Source organism: Balaenoptera acutorostrata, chromosome 2, assembly GCF_949987535.1.
Source record: "Balaenoptera acutorostrata chromosome 2, mBalAcu1.1, whole genome shotgun sequence".
Classification (NCBI taxonomy): Eukaryota; Metazoa; Chordata; class Mammalia; order Artiodactyla; family Balaenopteridae; genus Balaenoptera; species Balaenoptera acutorostrata.
The window spans coordinates 112,449,830-112,469,886 of NC_080065.1; positions in this window are offsets into that span (position 1 = coordinate 112,449,830).

Below are 20,057 nucleotides of genomic sequence, written 5' to 3' on the forward strand. Positions count from 1 at the left end.
TGACCCACTGGGGTTTTTTTAGTAGCATGTTGTTTAGTCTCCACTTGTTTGTTCTTTTCCCATTTTCTTTCTGTAGTTGATTTCTAGTTTCATACCACTGTGTTCAGAAAAGATGTGTGACATAATTTCTATACTCTTAAATTTGTTGAGGCTTGTGTTGTAACCTAGTATGTGGTCTACCGTGGAGAACAATCCATGTGCACCTAAAAAGGATGTGTATTCTCCATTTTTTGAATGCAGTGTCCTGTATATATCAATTAAGTTCAACTGGTCAGTTGTGTCATTTAGTACCTCTGTTGGCTTATTGATTTTCTGTCTGCCATGACCTGCCATTGATATCAGTGGGGTATTAAGTCTCCTACTATTATTGTATTATTATCAATTTCTCTCTTTATGTCTGTTAGTATTTGCTTTATATATTTAGGTACTCCTGTATTGGGTGTGTATATGTTAATGAGTTTAATATCCTCTTCTTGTATTGATCTCTTTATCATTATGCAATGCCCTTCTTTGTCTTTCATTATAGTCTGTTTTAATGTATATTTTGTCAGATATGACTATTGCTAACCCTGCTTTCTTGGCATTTTCGTTTGAACAAAATATCTTATTGCATCCCTCACTTTCAATCTATCTTTTGCCCTGAACTGAGTCTCTTGTAGGCAGTACAGTGAATGATCTTGCTTTTTAATCCAGTTAGCTATCCTATGTCTTTTGATTGGAGCATTTAGTCCAATGACATTTAAAGTAACTATTGATAGGTATACACTTATTACCATTTAATTCCTTGTTTTCCAGTTGTTTTTGTAGTTCTTCTTTGTTCACTTTTTTTTTTTTCCATTGTGGTTTGTAGTATTCTTGAGCTCCTTTCTTTTTGGTATTTGTGTATCTCTTGTAGGTTTTTGGTTTGTGGTTTCAATGGGACTCATATATGTTGACCCAGAATTATATCTACCTGCTTTAAACTGATAATAATTTCAGTTCACACACATTTCAAGAGATCTACATTTTTTTAATTCCCCTCCCCCATATTTTGTGTTTTTGATGTGATATTTACATCTTCATGTTTATCCCTTTTCTATTTATTATAGTTATCATTGCTTCTACAATTTTGTTGTTTTTAATCAATATACTGGCTTCAGTGATCTTCAGTTCTTACTATATATTTGCCTTTCCTATTGGTTTTTGCTTCTTTTCTATTTAAAAAAGACCCTTGAACATTTCTTTGAGGGTAAGTTTGGTATTAATGAATTCTTTTAGTTTTTGCTTGTATGAGAAATTCTTTATGTCGCCTTCTATTCTACAAGATAATCTTGCTGGGTAGAATATCCTAGGTCATAGGTTTTCCCCTTTCAGGATTTTGAATATATCATGCCACTCCCTTCTGGCCTGCAAAGTTCCAGCAGAGAAATCAGCTGATAGCCCTATGGAGGTTCCTCTGTATATGACTTTGTTTTTCCCTTGCTGCCTTTATAATTATTTCTTTATTTTTAACTTTTGCCATTTTCATTGTATGTCTTGGTGTGGGTCTGCTTGGCTTCATCTTGTTTGGAACCCTCTGTACCTGGTATCTGTTTCCTTCTTTAGCTTTGGGAAATTTGCAGCCATAATTTCTTCAAATACATTTTTAATCCCCTTCTCTCTCTCTTCTCCTTTTGGAATCCTTATCATGACTACATTGGAACATTTTATATTCACCCATAGATCTCATATGTCGCTTTCATTTTCTTTCATTTGTCATTCTGTCTGCTGTTCTGATTGGATGATTTCCATTATTCTATCTTCCAGATCACTTATGCATTCTTCTGTGTCATTTAGTTGGCCATTTGTTGCTTCTAGATTACTTTTTATCTCAGAAGTTGAATTATCTATTTTCGAGTGGGTCATCTTTATAGTTTCTAGTTCCTTATTAAAATTATCTGTGTTTACATTTACAATCTTTCTTAATTCAGCTTGCATTTCTATTGCCAACTTTTGAACTCAGTATCTAGTAAACTAATTAACTGTTTCATTATTTATTTTTTTCAGGGGTTTTCTCTTGCTTTTTCAATTGGGAGCAGTTCCCTTGCCTTTTCATTTTACTTAACTTCCTCTGTCTCTACAAATTTAGAAGAAACAGTTATCTATTGTAGTCTTGAAGGGGTGTTTTTATGTGGGAGTGTCCCTATGTAGACTGTCTGTGGCCAGCATCTTTGGTGCGAGGGCTGGATTTGATGTGGATGCCAGCCACGTCTTTCCTCAGGGTGTGCTGGCCACTATCACCTTGATGATAAGGGTTGGAGGAGCTAAGTTTGCACAGGGTTTGAGGTGGGATTTCCTTTCTGCTCTGTGGATGTTGCTGCCCTGTCCGAGGTGGGGTCTGCTCCCCAGTTGCTGGAGCAGAATGCCTTAGTGTTAGGCTCGAGCAGGCTCTGTTCCCCTTAAGTGTGTGCTTTTCCTTCTCCCCACACTGGAGACTTTGCCCCAAAGGAGGGAAGGGCAGAAGTAAGTGAAGCTAGTGTGCTCACAGAGGTCTGATGCATTGCCTGTGTAGGCAACTGCAGCTCCACTCAGATATAGCCCATGTGCATCTCCTTTTCCCTGTTGTGGTTCTCCCAGATCTAGTACAAGGTTGTAGCATGGAGTGGGTGAGGCTGGAGCATTTGCTAGGCTGGGACAGGGGTTTGGGATGTTGTAGTTGCAGGAACTGAAGCAGCTGCACTGACGTCAGAGGTCTGGGCTTCTTCTGGCTTGCTGTTTGAGTAAGCACCAACACTGGATGCTGCTGTCTCATCTGACCACACCCCAGGCCCCAGAGCCTACATCCCTAGATCGAACCTTCTACCAGGACCTGTCTGCCCCAGATCCAGTGCCAAGCTGTGGCATGGAGTGGGTGGAACTGGAGTGTTTGTTAGGCTGGAAGTGGAGATCTCAGTGTGTTGGTCATGGTGGTTCAAGTGGCTGCACTGCCATCAGAGATCTGTACTGCTTCTGTGGCACTGCCTGAGCAAGTGCCAACAATTCAACTGCCGCCCTGCCCAGATCATACCCCAGGCCTCCAGGCCACTCCTGTGTCCCTATATCAAGTGTTCTCCCAAGACCTGGCTGGCCTAGATCCCATGCCAAACTGTGGTATGCAGTGAGCCAGGCTGGGGTGCTTGCACAGTCCAGATTGAAATGTACAACAAGACAACAGTCACCAGTGCAGAGCTCTCTCGGCCCTGTGTGTTGGCAAGCCAGTAAACATGCACTCCTCATGAATGAAGTCTAGGCTTCTCCAGCCCTTCTATCTGCCCTAGCAGTTCTCCCAGCAGCCAAGGGGCCTTGTCTCCTCTGCAATAGGACCCCAGGCCAGCAATAACCAGTCTGTGCCTCAGCCTGCTCACTCTCTAGGGTCAGGGTCTGCCCATGCAGACTTTCTTTTCCTCTTAGATCCCTCCTAGGGCCACAGGTCCTGACCCAATGCTTTTCTTCTCCCATCCTACCCAGTTACATGGGAATCTTTCTTGCAGCCTTGGTTGCATAGGAGTAGTTCTGCCAGTTTTTAGTTAGATTTCCATGAGAATTGTTCTATATGTAGATATATTTTTGATGAGTTTGTGGGGGGAGGGTGAGCTCCATGTCCTCTTACTCCACCAACTTGATCCCCCTCTGATTTCTTCTTTAGATTGATCGAATGTCCCTTTGTAGCTGTTTATTTTTATAATATGAAAATACTATGTTTCTACAGAACCTCCATATCTTTACACCTCCCATTTTATTTCAAAATTTATATTGATTGTATCATTACTTTAATAGATACACATTTGAATACACTTGCTTTCATTCAGTAATAATGAAAGAATAATATATTTATAACATGTATAGCTTTATACTTTAGAATCTATAATTAACAAAAATTTATGAGTTTTCAGTAGTTATTTTCCTTGAGAAACAATTCATAAGAACAAAGTGTAAAATCCCAAATATTACTTCAAGTGTGTCTGAGTAAGATTCTATCAAACTTACTCTCACAGAGATAACCAATTTAAATTCTAGAAAACATCAATAAACACCTACCTGAAGGCATTAGAGACTGAAAAAAGGCAGACAAATCTAGAAGGAAGTCAAAACTTGTAAAAAAAGGAAAGCATGGTGTGAGTTTCCTGTTTTTAAGACTTTTACCCTGACGGCAATATACATTTTATGGTAGATAAAATGCCAACAGAAAACACACAGTTTTTCAGAGAATAGAATGGGAGGCAACTAGTCTCTGGAATATGAGGAGAAAGGATCTCATAGGAAAAGGGAGCCAGAGAAGGGGAGCCTTAATATTTTTTGTATAAACTCTGCCCAAATCTTTGACTGATTCATGATCTACACAGGCCTGTGGCAGACACAAAGTCATGTAGCTAAAGATAAAAGAACTCAACTAAAATTTTAGCTACAGCCCAAGAGAAACAAGTTACAGTTTTTGTTTGACCAAGAAAATTGCCTGCTAAAACAAACTAACTAAAATCCAACATTCTTCAGAGGGATATAAAAGAATGTAGAATCTCCACAGCATAAAATTTTAAATGTCCAGGATAAAAATATACCAAAAAAGAAGAACATAGGACCAATTCTTAATAAAAGGACAATCAATTAAAACCCATCCAAAGATGACTGAGATATTGGAAGAGGCAGACAAGGATTGAAACCAGCTATTTATAACTATGCTCAATAATTGTAAAAGAAAGTATGTTTGCAATTAATGAAAAGATGTGAAATCACAGCAGAGAAATAGAAACTATAGTAACATCTAAATGGAAATTATGTAACTGAAAAATACAATAACACAGCAAAGAGTCACTCAACTTAATTATAAATCAGTAGAAATTATCCAGTCTGAAGGATACAGAGAAGGAAAAGGTGTTAAAAAATAAGAAGAACCTCAAGAACCTGTAGGACAATTTCAGAAGTTGATCATAAATGTAACTGGAGTCACAAGAGAAGATGAGAGGAAAAAAAAAAAAAAACCTTTAAAAAACAGTTTGGCTAATTTTTCCCCCAATTTGGAGAAAGATACATATATAAATGCAAGATGCTCAGCAAACTCCAAGCAGAATAAACACAAAGAAAACCATGTCTAGGTGCATCACAGTCAAACTGCTAAAACCAAAGATAAAGGCAAAATCTGGTAATCATTCAAAGGAAAACAACACATTACCTACAGGGAACAATGATTCAAAAACCACTGAACTCATCCAAAAAAAAAAAAAAATGAGGCCATATGACAGTGGGAAAATACCTACAAAATGCCAAAAGACAGAACTATCATTCCAGATTTCTATTTCAAGTGAAATAATTCTTCAAGAATGAAGAACACATAAAGACATTTCAGAATTTAAAAACTGAGCTTGTTTGTCAGAAGACTTATACTATGTGAAACACTAAAGAAAGTTATTCAAGTGAAAGTAAAACTATACCAGAAGGAAACTCCAATCATAAGGAAGGGATGAACAGCATCAGAAACAAAAAATATTCAACTAAATAGAAAACATTCTTTTTCCTCTTAATTAAAAAATACACATGAATGCTTAAAGCAAAAACTATAGCATTGTCTTGTGGGTTTTACATGTATGCAGATGTATATAACTTCTGTAGAATAAGAATAGGAGGTAAAGGGAAACTGAAAGTTTCTACATTTTTTTTGAGAAATTGACATATTTTATATTCTTAAAGCAACATGAATAAACTTAAGACTTCTTCCTTGTATACCTTGTCATAAAATTGGATTGGTAAAACATTAATGCATGAGGTCATAACATTTAGGGGAGGACTTGACAAAGTGAGATGACATTAGTTTTAAGTCCAACTAAAATTTTTGCCCCCCCTTTTTTAATAGACTCTGTACATTTATTGACATTTTCTAAAATCTCTGTAGTGTTGTAGTTTTATTTATTTATTTTTAACATCTTTATTGGAGTATAATTGCTTTACACTGTTGTTAGTTGCTGCTGTATAAGGAAGTGTATCAGCTATACGTATACATATATCCCCATATCCCCTCCCTCTTGCGTCTCCCTCCCACTCTCCCTATCCCACCCTTCTATGTGGTCACAAAGCACCGAGCTGATCTCCCTGTGCTATGTGGCTGCTTCCCACTAGCTATCTATTTTACATTTGGTAGTGTATATATGTCAATGCCACTCTCTCACTTCGTCTCAGCTTACCCTTCCCCCTCCCCATGTCCTCAAGTCCATTCTCTATGTCTGCATCTTTATTCTTGTTCTGCCCCTAGGTTCTTCAGAACCTTTTTTTTTTTTTTAGATTCCATATATATGTGTTAGCATATGATATTTGTTTTTCTCTTTCTGACTTACTTCACTCTGTATGACAGACTCTAGGTGCATCCACCTCACTACAAATACAAGTTTCTACATTTTACATGAAGTGGTAGAACAGTAACTTTAAGTAGAAAGAAAAGTTAAAGATTTATATTCTAATTGCTAGAGTAACCACTAAAACACTAATGCAAATAGTAAAGGTAAAAATCCAATAGGTAAAGTAAGATATATATCACAGAAATATTCAAATAATTCAAATTAAGGCAATAAAGGAAGAACAGAGGAATGACAACAACACAACAAACAAAAACAAAAAAAAACAGAGGTAACAAATCAAAAACAGACAATAAAGTAGACTCATTCAATCATCAGTAATTTTGTTAAATGTCAATGTAATAAATGTATTAATGTATTAAACACTTCAATTAAAGGAAAAAGTTTGTCAGAATGAATAAGAGAACAAAACCAAACTACATTCCTTCAAAAAAGTTTGACCTTTAAATATAAAGACACAGGGCTTCCCTGGTGGCGCAGTGGTTGAGAGTCTGCCTGCCAATGCCGGGGACATGGGTTTGAGCCCTGCTCTGGGAAGATCCCACATGCCGCGGAGCAACTAGGCCCGTGAGCCACAACTACTGAGCCTGCGCATCTGGAGCCTGTGCTCTGCAACAAGAGAGGCCGCGACAGTGAGAGGCCCGCGCACCACGATGAAGAGTGGTCCCCGCTTGCCACAACTAGAGAAAGCCCTTGCACAGAAACGAAGACCCAACACAGCCAAAAATAAATAAATAAATAAATAAATAAAAAATAAAAATAAAGGAATTCCTTTAAAAAAAAAAGTAAAATAAATATCCTTCTTTTAAAAAAAAATATAAAGACACAGATAGGTTGAAAGTAAATAGATGAAAATAATATTTTTCATAGAGAGTCAGCATAAGAAGCCTGGAGTAGCTATTTTAATATCAGCTAAAATAGACCTCAAGGGAAAAAATGTATTACTAGAGATAATAAGGGAAATTTAAAAGTAATAAAATATCAGTACAGCAGGAATAATATAACAATCATAAATATAACTGCACCTTAAAACAGAACTTCAGAGCTGAAGAGAAAGAATTAAAAGGAGAGATAAAAATCACAATTACATCTTAACACACTTTTATCAGATCAAAAGATCAGTAAAGACATAGATTACCTGAAAAAATTACTATCAACCACTTGACCTAATTGCCATTTTGAGAACACTATTCCCATTTACTTCAGAATACACCTTCACTTTTAGTATACATGGTAAATTCACCCGAAAAGACCATATTCTGGATTCGAAAGCAAGTATAAATTGTATAATTTAACACATCATAAATAAATCATTATTGAACATATTGCAAGGAAAGAAGGAAGAAAGGGAAGGAGGAAGGGTAGGAGGGTAGGAAGGAGGGAGGGAGGAAGGGAGGGAAGGAGAAAGGAAGGTAATTATACATAGATCATGTCTAGATAGTTTTTCTTTTGTTTTGTTTTTGTTAGCCTTCTCCAACCCATCCACCCATGTTTTTATTCTAAAATAATTGTTGAAAACAGCAGACTGCTTTGTCTTTCCCTTTTTGGTTGCTTTTTCTGGAAATAAAGACACAATGTTTCTAAATCCTGAAAATATAACACAAGAGCCTAGGCAGGCTATCAGGTGTGTTTATTATTTAAAGAAAATCAACTCTTCTATGGATAACAAGATAAACAAATGACATGGATGAAATGTAAAAGGTCTACTAACCATAATCACTAGGTTGCTAGCCTGTAAGATATGTTAGACATAGAATAAATACATTTTTTATCTGAACACATAAAAAATGATGGAACAAATGAGAGCTAACTTGTAGATATACAAGGATGGAAGGACCAATTAAATCTTAAATATTCATAAATCATGGATCATATTATTCCCAGTTGTCAGTAATGTGATCACTATTGTGACACTGTCACCCACTGATGACACCCATTTTGGTCCCATGTGACCTCTGACAGAGACATGCAGATAAAATCCATAGCTGTTCAGCAAGTCATCAGTGATCTACAGCTATTGGCCAGGCATGCTTGCCCCTGTGTCTCTCTAATCGAACAAGCAAGTGATGGGTCAGAGAACCTTATATCTGCTGAACACCCTTTCTAAACCTCAGCTCCGGTTCTTGTAACTACAGCTGTCAGCAGAGAAGGCTGATGAGGCCGAGGGAGAGAGAGAAAGAGAGAGCAATGGGCATTGAACACTGCATAACTCAGGCTTCAGTTTCTGTTTTCCCTCTACTCCAGATGCATCCTACTATTGGAAGTGTGTTAACCTACACAAATACTTTGCCTTTATTACTTGCAACATTTTGGAAATTGATTAAATAAACTATTTGATTCGAGTGTGTTAATTTGGTCTATGAGTCTCTCTGTTCTGCAACCTATGGTTTTAAAATTTTAAGAGAGCTCAGAATTTCCTAGAAGTTGAATGATTTTCAGTCATTCCAAATAAACTAACAGCAGATGAACCACACACACACACACACACACCAGTAACAACATCATCAAAAACAAGTACTAGACAAAGCACTGAATTTGGAAGCAGAAAACCCTCAAGCCTGTGGCTCACAGAGATTTCAAGTAATTGACTTGACCTGTCTTTCTGATTATATCTTTCTTGCACATTGAACTGTGAAGATTAAAAACTTTAAACTTCTCAGATTATAATGATTTAAAGGACCAAAATATCAGGACATTTTACTTTTTCTAAGTAGATATGTTTTTCTCTAATATAAAGTGTTAGTGTAAAATATTGTATAGTCTAACTGTTGGGAGGTAACTTGTCTTTTGGTTAGAATGTCTTTAATTTGTTCAACATAATTTAGTAAATCAACCATTCTCTTCCTTGATTGTGCCTCAGAACCATGTAGGAAGATTTTTCATAACAGATACATAAATCTCATACTAGGATTTGGGGGTTTTTAATTAAATTGGCCAGGGGTGAGATCCCATATACTTACAAAACAGAGTTTTGACATCTTGAGTCTCCAAATTGGTATGGAATTTGACAGACTATGTCTTTTGGCATTATTAGTAGAATAACACATAAACCTAAACGGAGATAACCAAGTTTGAGGGATTTTAAGTAATATTTTAAAATATCAGGTACATGAGGAAATCTATCAAACCTGACTGAGGAATAGACCAGGCTAAATATTGGCAGTGAGAGAATAGCCAACAAAACACCAAAGTTTCTAAGAGTCAGAAACTTGAGTACGTCACTAAATAGTGATACTTTCAAGTATGTCTCAATTTCTTTGAATCTCATTTGCCTAACCTGTCAGTGAAGTGCTATTTTCTGAAGACCTTTCTGGCTAGGAGGGCCTAATATGGTCTTCCATGAGAATCACTCCAACCACAAATCACCTTGCTGCTTTCCCCTTTCCCTCTTTCTCCTGCTGTTCCCTGATCTCCATCTCCCACCCCTGAATCCAAAGTTGGCAGCACTACATAAGTCTTTATAGAAACCATTTGGAGCTTTCATAAAAATCTCTGGGTTCTGAAAGGAAGAAGAAAACAGGTGTAAAGGGCCTAAGCCAAAATGATATTTATCAGTGGACTTCCAGATAGGACTGGCTGATGCCTCTGTCTGAAACTGGTCTCTTCATTCTCCTTCCTGAAATCTCATCTTTTGAAGGTTCTCAAATTCACTGTGGGCCAATGTCAACTTGGGGTCCTAAAGTAGGCTAAATAGGGCTTTGCTATTGCAATTCCAGACTCAATGTTGAAAGGTTTGGTAAACTTGGGACAGGATACGTCTGCCTGCCCTATATTGTTTTTTGATTCTTCCCAACACTACAGTACGTGTGTGAGACTTTGCTGAAAAGATGCAATTAAAGTGAAATATAAATGTAGCAAATTAAAAAATTATCTCCATAAATAGAGAAGAAAGCATTGAAATGTTAAATCCTTCACAGGGGTTCCCTTAAGGATGCATACAGTCCTAGACTAGTTTCCTTGTCCTTGTTCTTATTCCCAACTCAACAGTTCCTCCTTCAAATATCAATTGCACAAGCCACAACTCCACCTAGGGACCAACGTCCATTCATAACTCCCTATCCATGGAAGTCCCTTCCTTTCCCCTGCAACAAACCAACCCCACCCCAGTAATCTACAACACACAGTGGTCCCAAATAGTTCATATCCACATCAGAGGAAATCAGTCTACAATAACATAATTAAGGGGAATGAAGGACCCAGTTAGGAGCAGGACTGTCCTTCTAATGACAATCAGTCACCTGACTCCATGAACCAATCTCTCTTTCTTCCCTAACTTCTCTGCCTTTTCCTATAATCTCAAAGAAGTATATTTTTTTCTAAGAAAGAGTACGAGAAGAGCAATCATTCACTGCCTGAGTTTAGCAAAATCTACACACTAGTCATTATGAGGAACAGCAGAAGTTTCTTTTTGTTCACCTTCAGCAACAAAGGGATGGGAGTAGGAATGCACTTCCGTATGTCTGGTCATGCACACTCTCTACCTGTGTGATTCCAAGATAGCAGTTTTTCTGAGAAAAACAAAAACACCACTACATTAAAGATGCACATTAATAATATGACACATTACAATTCCAAAGGCTAAAATGTGAAACAAATGTGTATCTTAGAATATAGTTTATCAAGTATTATACATATAGATATATGTATACTAAAAACTCTTGGGCAACCAAATTTTCTTCACCTTGCCCCAGAATTTGTCTTTCTTCTCCCCCATATATGGGAAACTTGAAGTGCATGCAACATAACGATCTAAGAAATATACAGACTTCTATGATGGTTATCTAGCCTTCAGTTCAGGAAAGGGCTGATCAGCTGATGTTCACCATTTAGCACTGTTATAGGGGCTTGACTCCAAGCACCCGGATAATGCCACTGAAGGTGGAGACTTTGGCTTTATCTAAACTTCATGCTAAAAGCATCTAAAATGGGAAATTTAATTTTCTGTAGAATCAGCCCTTATAGACACCAAATACCAGAGCAAGCAAGCAAACTGCCCCAAACCACCTCAATGTACTGCCATCTCTGCCAACTTCAAGAAGTTCTTGCACCACAAGTGTTGCAGGCGGACTTTCCTGTTGCACCCCATGAATCCCAGCTTGCTAGATGCACACAGATTTCATAACAGGGATGGGAGCTTAATTTGCTTAAATGGTGGTCTCTACACAGTATTCTGTTTATTCCTCCTTCATAAGGCTTTTACTCTCCCTCTCCTTCCAAGTTTTTATGTTTGGGCACCCTTGAGTTACTTTATCCATCCCACCTGAGGGGTATCACTATATAGTCCACGCTTTTAACTACACAATCATTGAATTACCTTAGCTACTGCCTTCTGTCCAACACTGGTTTATAAAGCTTCGAGTATAAATCACACTTCCATCTACTTCCTTCTGTGTGTGTGTGTGTGTGTGTGTGTTTTAAAGCAATCTTAATGCCACACTTTCCCAGAGGTCCTAGAACTTTGCAAACTTTCTGAAAGCAAATTAAGAAAAGGAAAAAAATCAAGACCAAAAAGTCAATGCTAATGTTTGGGAACCCAGAATTTGGAAGAAGATAAGAGTCAAGAGCTTGTAATGAAAAGCAAAATTGGCTCCAAATTAAAGGCTACTTCCTCCCTTACCTGCCAGGTAAGACCAAAACTAATAAAGGAAATCTAGATTATATTAGCCATCTCAGCAACCAGTGGGGGTATAACCACTCTCCCTCCAAAAAAAAGACTGATTTTTCTGAATTGAAAATAGAAATGCACAGACTTTCTACAATACTGATCCAGCCTTCAATTCAGGAAAGGGATAATCACCTACTGCTCACCATTTAGTACTGTTAAACTGGCATAACAGCTAACATCATGATCTCTTTCACAACATATGAGACGTATTCCAATTCTTGCTTGTTCTTTCAGATTTCACTGACATGGACCACTATTCATGAATATTTGGTTTTATTTTTCTAACTTGGCTCTCTCTCTCTCTCCCTCTCCCTTAAGCATATTTCCTAACTGATTCTTTTGGGATTTATCTTTATTGAAACAACCATACGAGCAATGGGAAAGGTCTTAGTGTTAAACTTTTAGTTATTGCCATATCCAGATGTCTGTCACTTCCATGGCTAGAGTGAATTTATAATGAATTGAATTTATTTGTTTTCATCTAGATATTTGGACATTGTGTAGATACACTTCTCTTTGAGGAAGCAAGGTAAGAATAATGTTTACATAAGTTTATGGAATTTAACATAAATATCACTATCTTTGGGAAGATCTGTTTCTGTCATAGCATGACTTTTTTCTATAAATTAGGTGGCAGAAAATACATTGATTATCTTTGCATAAAAATAAATAGTTCATCGGTAAATATATAAAATTTATGCTATATCTATTTGTGACACACATAGCATATCCTCTATTCACATACTGAGACACTAGTTTTCAAATTGTAAATGAGGTTTGTCCAAATAATAATAACCCTTTCAACCTACTGAAAACATTTTCCTATAAATTTTGAAATTGTCATATAATTCTAAAGTTTTGTGATCTGACTTCAGCACATATATTAAAGAAATCAATTAACTAAAGTACACTGATAAATTTTAGTTTTAAAAATCTATGTTTTAAGACAAAGAAAAGCAGCTTATTACTGACAAGTTGGTCAGCAGTTTGCTATTTTTATTTAACTTGCATCAGAGTGATTCTCAAACTGAATTTTTGCATTTCTGTATACTCAATGATGCTGACCAAGCAAAAACCCAGAAATAACACTGAATAAGCCAATAACCTATGATTCAACTTTTGGCCAATTTTATTTTTCTGGGATTAAATATATGGATACAATCAGAGTTGATATATATGCTAGATATGTGGATGAAAATACAAAACAAGATAACAACATATTTAGCTTTTTCCTCAATGAAAAGACTAAGCTAGCTTAATTTTGCACAGTGATAAATGGTATTAATGTATACTATGTATATTAGTAATGTATCATAATATACACTAGTAATGTATACTATGAAAACTTTCAGAAAAAAGTCATTAAATTAATGCCTTAATAAAAGTATTAGAAGACCAGAGGAATTCTTTAATCTGATTAACTGACTTTAACCTCTTAAATTAGACAAATTTCATAACAAAAAGTATTTATTCATGTTAAGTGAAAGTTGGTAATTCAAGATTATTTTAGCTGTCAAGATTATTTGTGGAGATTTGATCAAAAAATTTAATTTCACGCTTTAATTTGTATTAATATATCCCTATATCCAAACTCTTAGAAAAGTTGATCAACTTATCTAAAAAATATATTTTATCTTACCAAATACATATTCCCTAAAAGTCTGATGTTTAACCTCATGTTCTCTCTCAATATCTCAAGTAAACATTATCTTAAATGTGATGTCACTTTATTTTTAGGTTTCTGAAGAAATTATTGAGAAAACTAATTATTCTCTACTTAACTAAAAACAATATTTGTTATTACACAGAACACTAATACACTCTGGAAAATACCAAAAAGATTTAGAAATAATACTGTGATTAAAAAGTAAATAGTATGTTTGGGAACTAATTTATACCCAAATGAAAAGAAAAATTATTATGCAAGCCGTTATATAATTTCCAAATGAAATCTAATGGAGTTAAGAAGTGGGAAGCAGCCACATAGCACAGGGAGGTCAGCTCGGTGCTTTGTGACCTCCTACAGGGGTGGGATAGGGAGGGTCGGAGGGAGATGCAAGAGGGAGGAAATATGAAGATATATGTATATGTATAGCTGATTCACTTTGGTATAAGGCAGAAACTAACACACCATTGTAAAGCAATTATACTCCAATAAAGATGTTAAAAATAAAATAATAATAATAATAATAAAGAAAAGAGTAGAACACTTAGTGCTTTGAAGATATGTATGCTATGATTTGGTGAGTTTTTTTCTTTTGTGTTTCTCTTTCTGCCTGGTTTTTGAATGTAATTCCAATAATTGAGAGCAATTTAGTGTAGGATTGTACCAGACAGTTTTGTAAAAATAAGTGACTATTTTATTCCTTTATTACACACTTTTAGCATTGGATTACTTGGTTTATTTTTTTACTTATTTCCCAGAGTGTGTGCATGTGTGTTCTGTTTGCTTTAACTGACACCCATAATAGCAGATCAGAGAAATTTCATAGCAAACTGATTTGTGCTGAGCTTTGAAAGATGTATAAGGTTGTGGTATTTCAGATATGCTAATTTTTATTTATAATCACTACAGAATGTTAAATACAGCATTTATGCTCCACTATTAACATTTCTAAAGCAAATCAGCAAACTTTTTTCTATAAATTCAATATTGATTGATAAGTGTCTTATGCACCTCCATGTACATATCATAAGTAAAAGAGATATCTAAATCCTAAATCCACATGATTAGTCTTGATATACAGAAGGAATTATTCAAATCTAGAGCAGCAAAACTATTCACTACTTAACAGTTAGAAAATAAAACTAAAACTTTACCAAGTTTGGACATCTGGACAATGTCAAAACAAATTATCAGTAAGTTGAATTTTATGGTTAAAAAAAAGGTATATAGCATAATGAAAATAAAGACAATAAGTGCTAGCCAGATTTTTTTTTTAACATCTTTACTGGAGTAGAGTTGCTTTACAATGTTGTGTTAGTTTCTGCTGTATAACAAAGTGAATCAGCTATATGCATACATGTATCCCCACATCCCCTCCCTCTTGCGTCTCCCTCTGACCCTCCCTATCCCACCCCTCTAGGTGGTCACAAAGCACCGAGCTGATCTCCCTGTGCTATATGGCTGCTTCCCACTAGCTATCTATTTTACATTTGGTAGTGTATATATATCAATGCTACTCTCTCACATCGTCCTGGCTTACCCTTCTCCCTCCCCAAGTCCTCAAGTCCATTCTCTACATGTGCGTCTTTATTCCTGTCCTGCCCCTAGGTTCGTGAGAACTACTTTTTTTTTTTATTCCGTATATATGTGTGAGCATACGGTATTTGTTTTTCTCTTTCTGACTTACTTCACTGTGTATGACAGTCTCTAGGTCCATCCACCTCACGACAAATAACTCAATTTCACTTCTTTTTATGGCTGAGTAATATTCCATTGTATATATGTGCCATATCTTCTTTATCCATTCATCTGTCGATGGACACTTAGGTTGCTTCCATGTTCTGGCTACTGTAAATAGTGCTGCAATGAACACGGTGGTACATGTCCCGTTTCGAATTATGGTTTTCTCAGGGTATATGCTCAGTAGTGGGATTGCTGGCTCAAATGGTAGTTCTATTCTTAGTTTTCTAAGGAACCTCCATACTGTTCTCCATAGTGGCTATATCAATTTATATTCCCACCAACAGTGCAACAGGGTTGCCTTTTCTCCACACCCTCTCCAGCACTTACAGTTTGTAGATGTTTTGATGATGGCCATTCTGACTGGTGTGAGGTGATACCTCATTGTAGTTTTGATTTGCATTTCTCTAATAATTAGTGATGTTGAGCATCCTTTCACGTCTTTGTTGGCAATCTGTATATCTTCTGTGGAGAAATGTCTATTTAGGTCTTGTGCCCACTTTTGGATTGGGTTGTTTGTTTTTTTGATATTGAGCTGCTTGTATATTTTGGAGGTTAATCCTTTGTCAGTTGGTTCATTTGCAAATATTTTCTCCCATTCTAAGGGTTGTCTTTTCATCTTGTTTATGGTTTCCTTTGCTGTGCAAAAGCTTTTAAGTTTCATTAGCTCCCATTTGTTTATTTTTGTTTTTATTTCCATTTCTCTAGGAGGTGGGTCAAAAAGGATCCTGCTGTGATTTATGTCATAGAGTGTTCTGCCTATGTTTCCCTCTAAGAGTTTTATAGGGGATATGGGGATATATGTATATATATAGCTGAGTTTTATAGGTCTTTAATCCATTTTGAGTTTATTTTTGTGTATGGTGTTAGGGAGTGTTCTAATTTCATTCTTTTACATGTAGCTGTCCAGTTTTCCCAACACCACTTATTGAAGAGGCTGTCTTTTCTCCATTGTATATTCTTGCTTCGTTTATCAAAGATAAGGTGACCATATGTGCAGGGCTTTATCTCTGGGCTTTCTATCCTGTTCCATTGATCTATATTTCTGTTTTTGTGCCAGTACCATACTGTATTGATTACTGTAGCTTTATAGCATAGTCTGAAGTCAGGGAGCCTGATTCCTCCAGCTCCGTTTTTCTTTCCCAAGATTGCTTTGGCTATTTGGGGTCTTTCGTGTTTCCATACAAATTGTGAAATTTTTTGTTCTAGTTCTGTGAAAATGCCATTGGTAGTTTGATAGGGATTGCATTGAACCTGTAGATTGTTTTGGGTAGTATAGTCATTTTCACAATGTTGATTCTTCCAATCTAAAAACATAGTATATCTCTCCATCTGTTTGTATCATCTTTAATTTCTTTCATCAGTGTCTTATAGTTTTTTGTATACAGGTCTTTTGTCTCCTTAGGTAGGTTTATTCCTAGGTATTTGATTCTTTTTGTTGCAATGGTAAATGGGAGTGTTTCCTTAATTGTCTTTCAGATTTTTCATCATTAGTGTATAGGAATGCAAGAAATTTCTGTGCATTAATTTTGTATGCTGCTACTTTACCAAATTCATTGATTAGCTCTAGTAGTTTACTGGTAGCATCTTTAGCATTCTCTGTGTATAGAATCATGTCATCTGCAAACAGTGACAGCTTTACTTCTTCTTTTCCAATTTGGATTTCTTTTATTTCTTTTTCTTCTCTGACTGCTGTGTCTAAAACTTCCAAAACTATGTTGAATAATAATGGTGAGAGTGAGCACCCTTGTCTTGTTCCGTAGAGGAAATGGCTTCAGTGTTTCATCACTGAGAGCAATGTTGGCTGTGGGTTTGTCGTGTATGGCTCACATATTATTATGTTGAGGTAGGTTCCCTCTATGCCCACTTTCTGGAGGGTTTTTATCATAAATGGTGATGAATTTTGTCAAAAGCTTTTTCTGCATCTATTGAGATGATCATATAGTTTTTATCCTTCAATATGTTAATATGGTATATCACATTGATTGATTTGCATATATTGAAGAATTCTTGCATTCCTGGGATAAACCCCACTTGATCATGGTGTATGATCCTTTTAATGTGCTGTTGGATTCTGTTTGCTAGTATTCTGTTGAGCATTTTTGCATCTATGTTCATCAGTGTTAATGGCCTGTACTTTTCTTTTTTTGTGACATCTTTGTCTGGTTTTGGTATCAGGGTAATGGTAGCCTTGTAGAATGAGTTTGGGAGTGTTCCTCTCTCGGCTACATTTTGGAAGAGTTTGAGAAGGATAGGTGTTAGCTCTTGTCTAAATGTTTGATAGAATTTGCCTGTGATGCCATCTGGTCCTGGGCTTTTGTTTGTTGGAAGATTTTTAATCACACTTTCAATTTCAGTGCTTGTGATTAGTCTGTTTATATTTTCTATTTCTTCCTGGTTCAGTCTCAGAAGGTTGTGCTTTTCTAAGAATGTGTCCATTTCTTCCAGGTTGTCCATTTTATTGGCATATAGTTGCCTGCAGTAATCTCTCATGATCCTTTGTATTTCTGCAGTGTCAGTTGTTTCTTCTCCTTTTTCATTTCTAATTCTGTTGATTGGAGTCTTCTCCCTTCTTTTCTTAATGAGTCTTTATATTTAAATTGGATTTCTTGTAGACAATATATAGTTAGGTCTTGTGTTAGATCCACTCTGACAATCTCTGTGTTTTAATTGGTGCGTTTAGACCACTGAGGTTCTAAGTGATTATTAATATAGTTGGATTAATATCTATAATATTCACTTTTGTTTTCAATTTGCTGTCCTGTTCCTTGTTCCTGTTTTTGTTTTTCACTCTTTTTTTGCCTTATTTAATTTTAATTGATCATTTTATGCGATTCCATTTTCTCCCCTTTCTTAGCATATCAGTTATACTTTTTTTTCACTTTCTTTCAGTAGTTGCCCTAGAGTTTTCAGTATACTTTACAGCTAACCTAAGTCCACTTTCTAATAACAGTATACCAATTCATAGGTAGTGTGAGTACCTTATAATACCAAAATATTTTTAGTTCCTTACATCCCTTTATTATTGTTATCATTGCTTCTACTTATATACAAGGATACATAAGCATATATTTAAATACATACACATATGATATATATACACATACATAATCAAATATATTGTCAGTATTATTATTTTGAACAAACTGTGATCTGTTAGGTCAATTAAAGAATAAGAAAAATAAAAGTTATTTTTTTACCTTCATTTATTCTTTCTTTTATGCTCTTCCTTAGTTTATGTAGATCTGAGTTTTCTGACCTATATTATTTTCCTTCTCTCTAACTAATTTCTTTTCACATTTCTTTCAAAGGAGGGCTTCTGATAACAAATTCCCTCATTGTTTGTCTGACAAAGTCTATTTCTCCTTCAGTTTTGAAAGAAAATTTTGCAAGGTACAGAATTCTAGGTTGGTGGGTTTTTCTACCAGCACTTTAAATATTCAATCCACTGTTTTCTTGCTGCATGGTTTCTGAGAAGTCAGCTGTAATTCTTATCTTTCTTCCTCTACAAGTAAGGTATTTTCATCCTCTGGCTTCTTTCAGGGTTTTTTCTTTATCTTTGATTTTCAGTATTGTGAAAATGATATGCCTACATGTAGTTTTTGTGGAGTTTTTTGTTTGTTTGTTTGTTTGGCATTTATCCTGCTTATTCTCTGAGTTTCCTGGATCTGTGGTTTGGTGTCTGACATTAATTTAAGAAAATTCTCAGTCAGCATTGTTTCAAATATTTCTTCTGTTCCTTGCTCCCTTTCCTTTCCTTCTGGTTATCCATTACATGTGTGTTTTAATTTTTGTAATTGTCCCACAGTCTTTGTATATTCTGCTCTGGTTTTTAGTATTTTTCTCTTTGCTTTTCAGTTTTTGAACATTCTGTTGATATATCCTGTTGCTAACAGATTCTTTCCTCAGCCATGTTCTATCTACCAATAAGCCAATCAAAGGTAATCTTCATTTCTGTTATAGTTCTTTAGATCTCTCTCATTTCTTTTTGGTTCTTTCTTAGGATTTTCATGCCTCTGTTTACATTGCCCATCTGTTCTTTCATGTATCTACTTTATCCACTAGAACTCTTACTATATAAATTATCATTGTTTAAGATTCCCAGTATGATAATTCCAACATCCCTGCCATATCTAGTTCTGATGCTTGCTCTGTCTCTTAAAATTGTGTTTTTTACCTTTTGGTGTGCCTTATAACTTTTGATAACCAAATATAATGTCTTGAATAAAAGGAAATGCTGTAAATAGGACTTCAGGATTGTGGTGGTGAGCTGTGGGGGGAGAGGAAATGTTCTATAGCCCTATGATTAGGTCTCAGTGTTTTAGTGAGCCTAGGCTTCTGGACTGTGAACTTCACAAGTGTTTCTCAGCATTTTTTCCTCCCCCGTTAAATGGGACTGGATGGTTATTGTGGGCTGGAGATGGTTATTTCCCTTGCCCCAGGTCATCTGGGAAATGATAATATCCCAGTAGGTTAGACTCTGGTTAACTAGTTTCTCCTGAAGGCAGGCCTTGTTAAGAACAGAGCTCTGGAGGATTTCAAAATGGTTCCATTACCCCTCCCCTTGCCAGAAGCAAGAGGAGATTCTCCTCTGATATTTACTGTAGGAAACTGGTTGAGCTCACAGAGGTAAATCTTACAATATGTT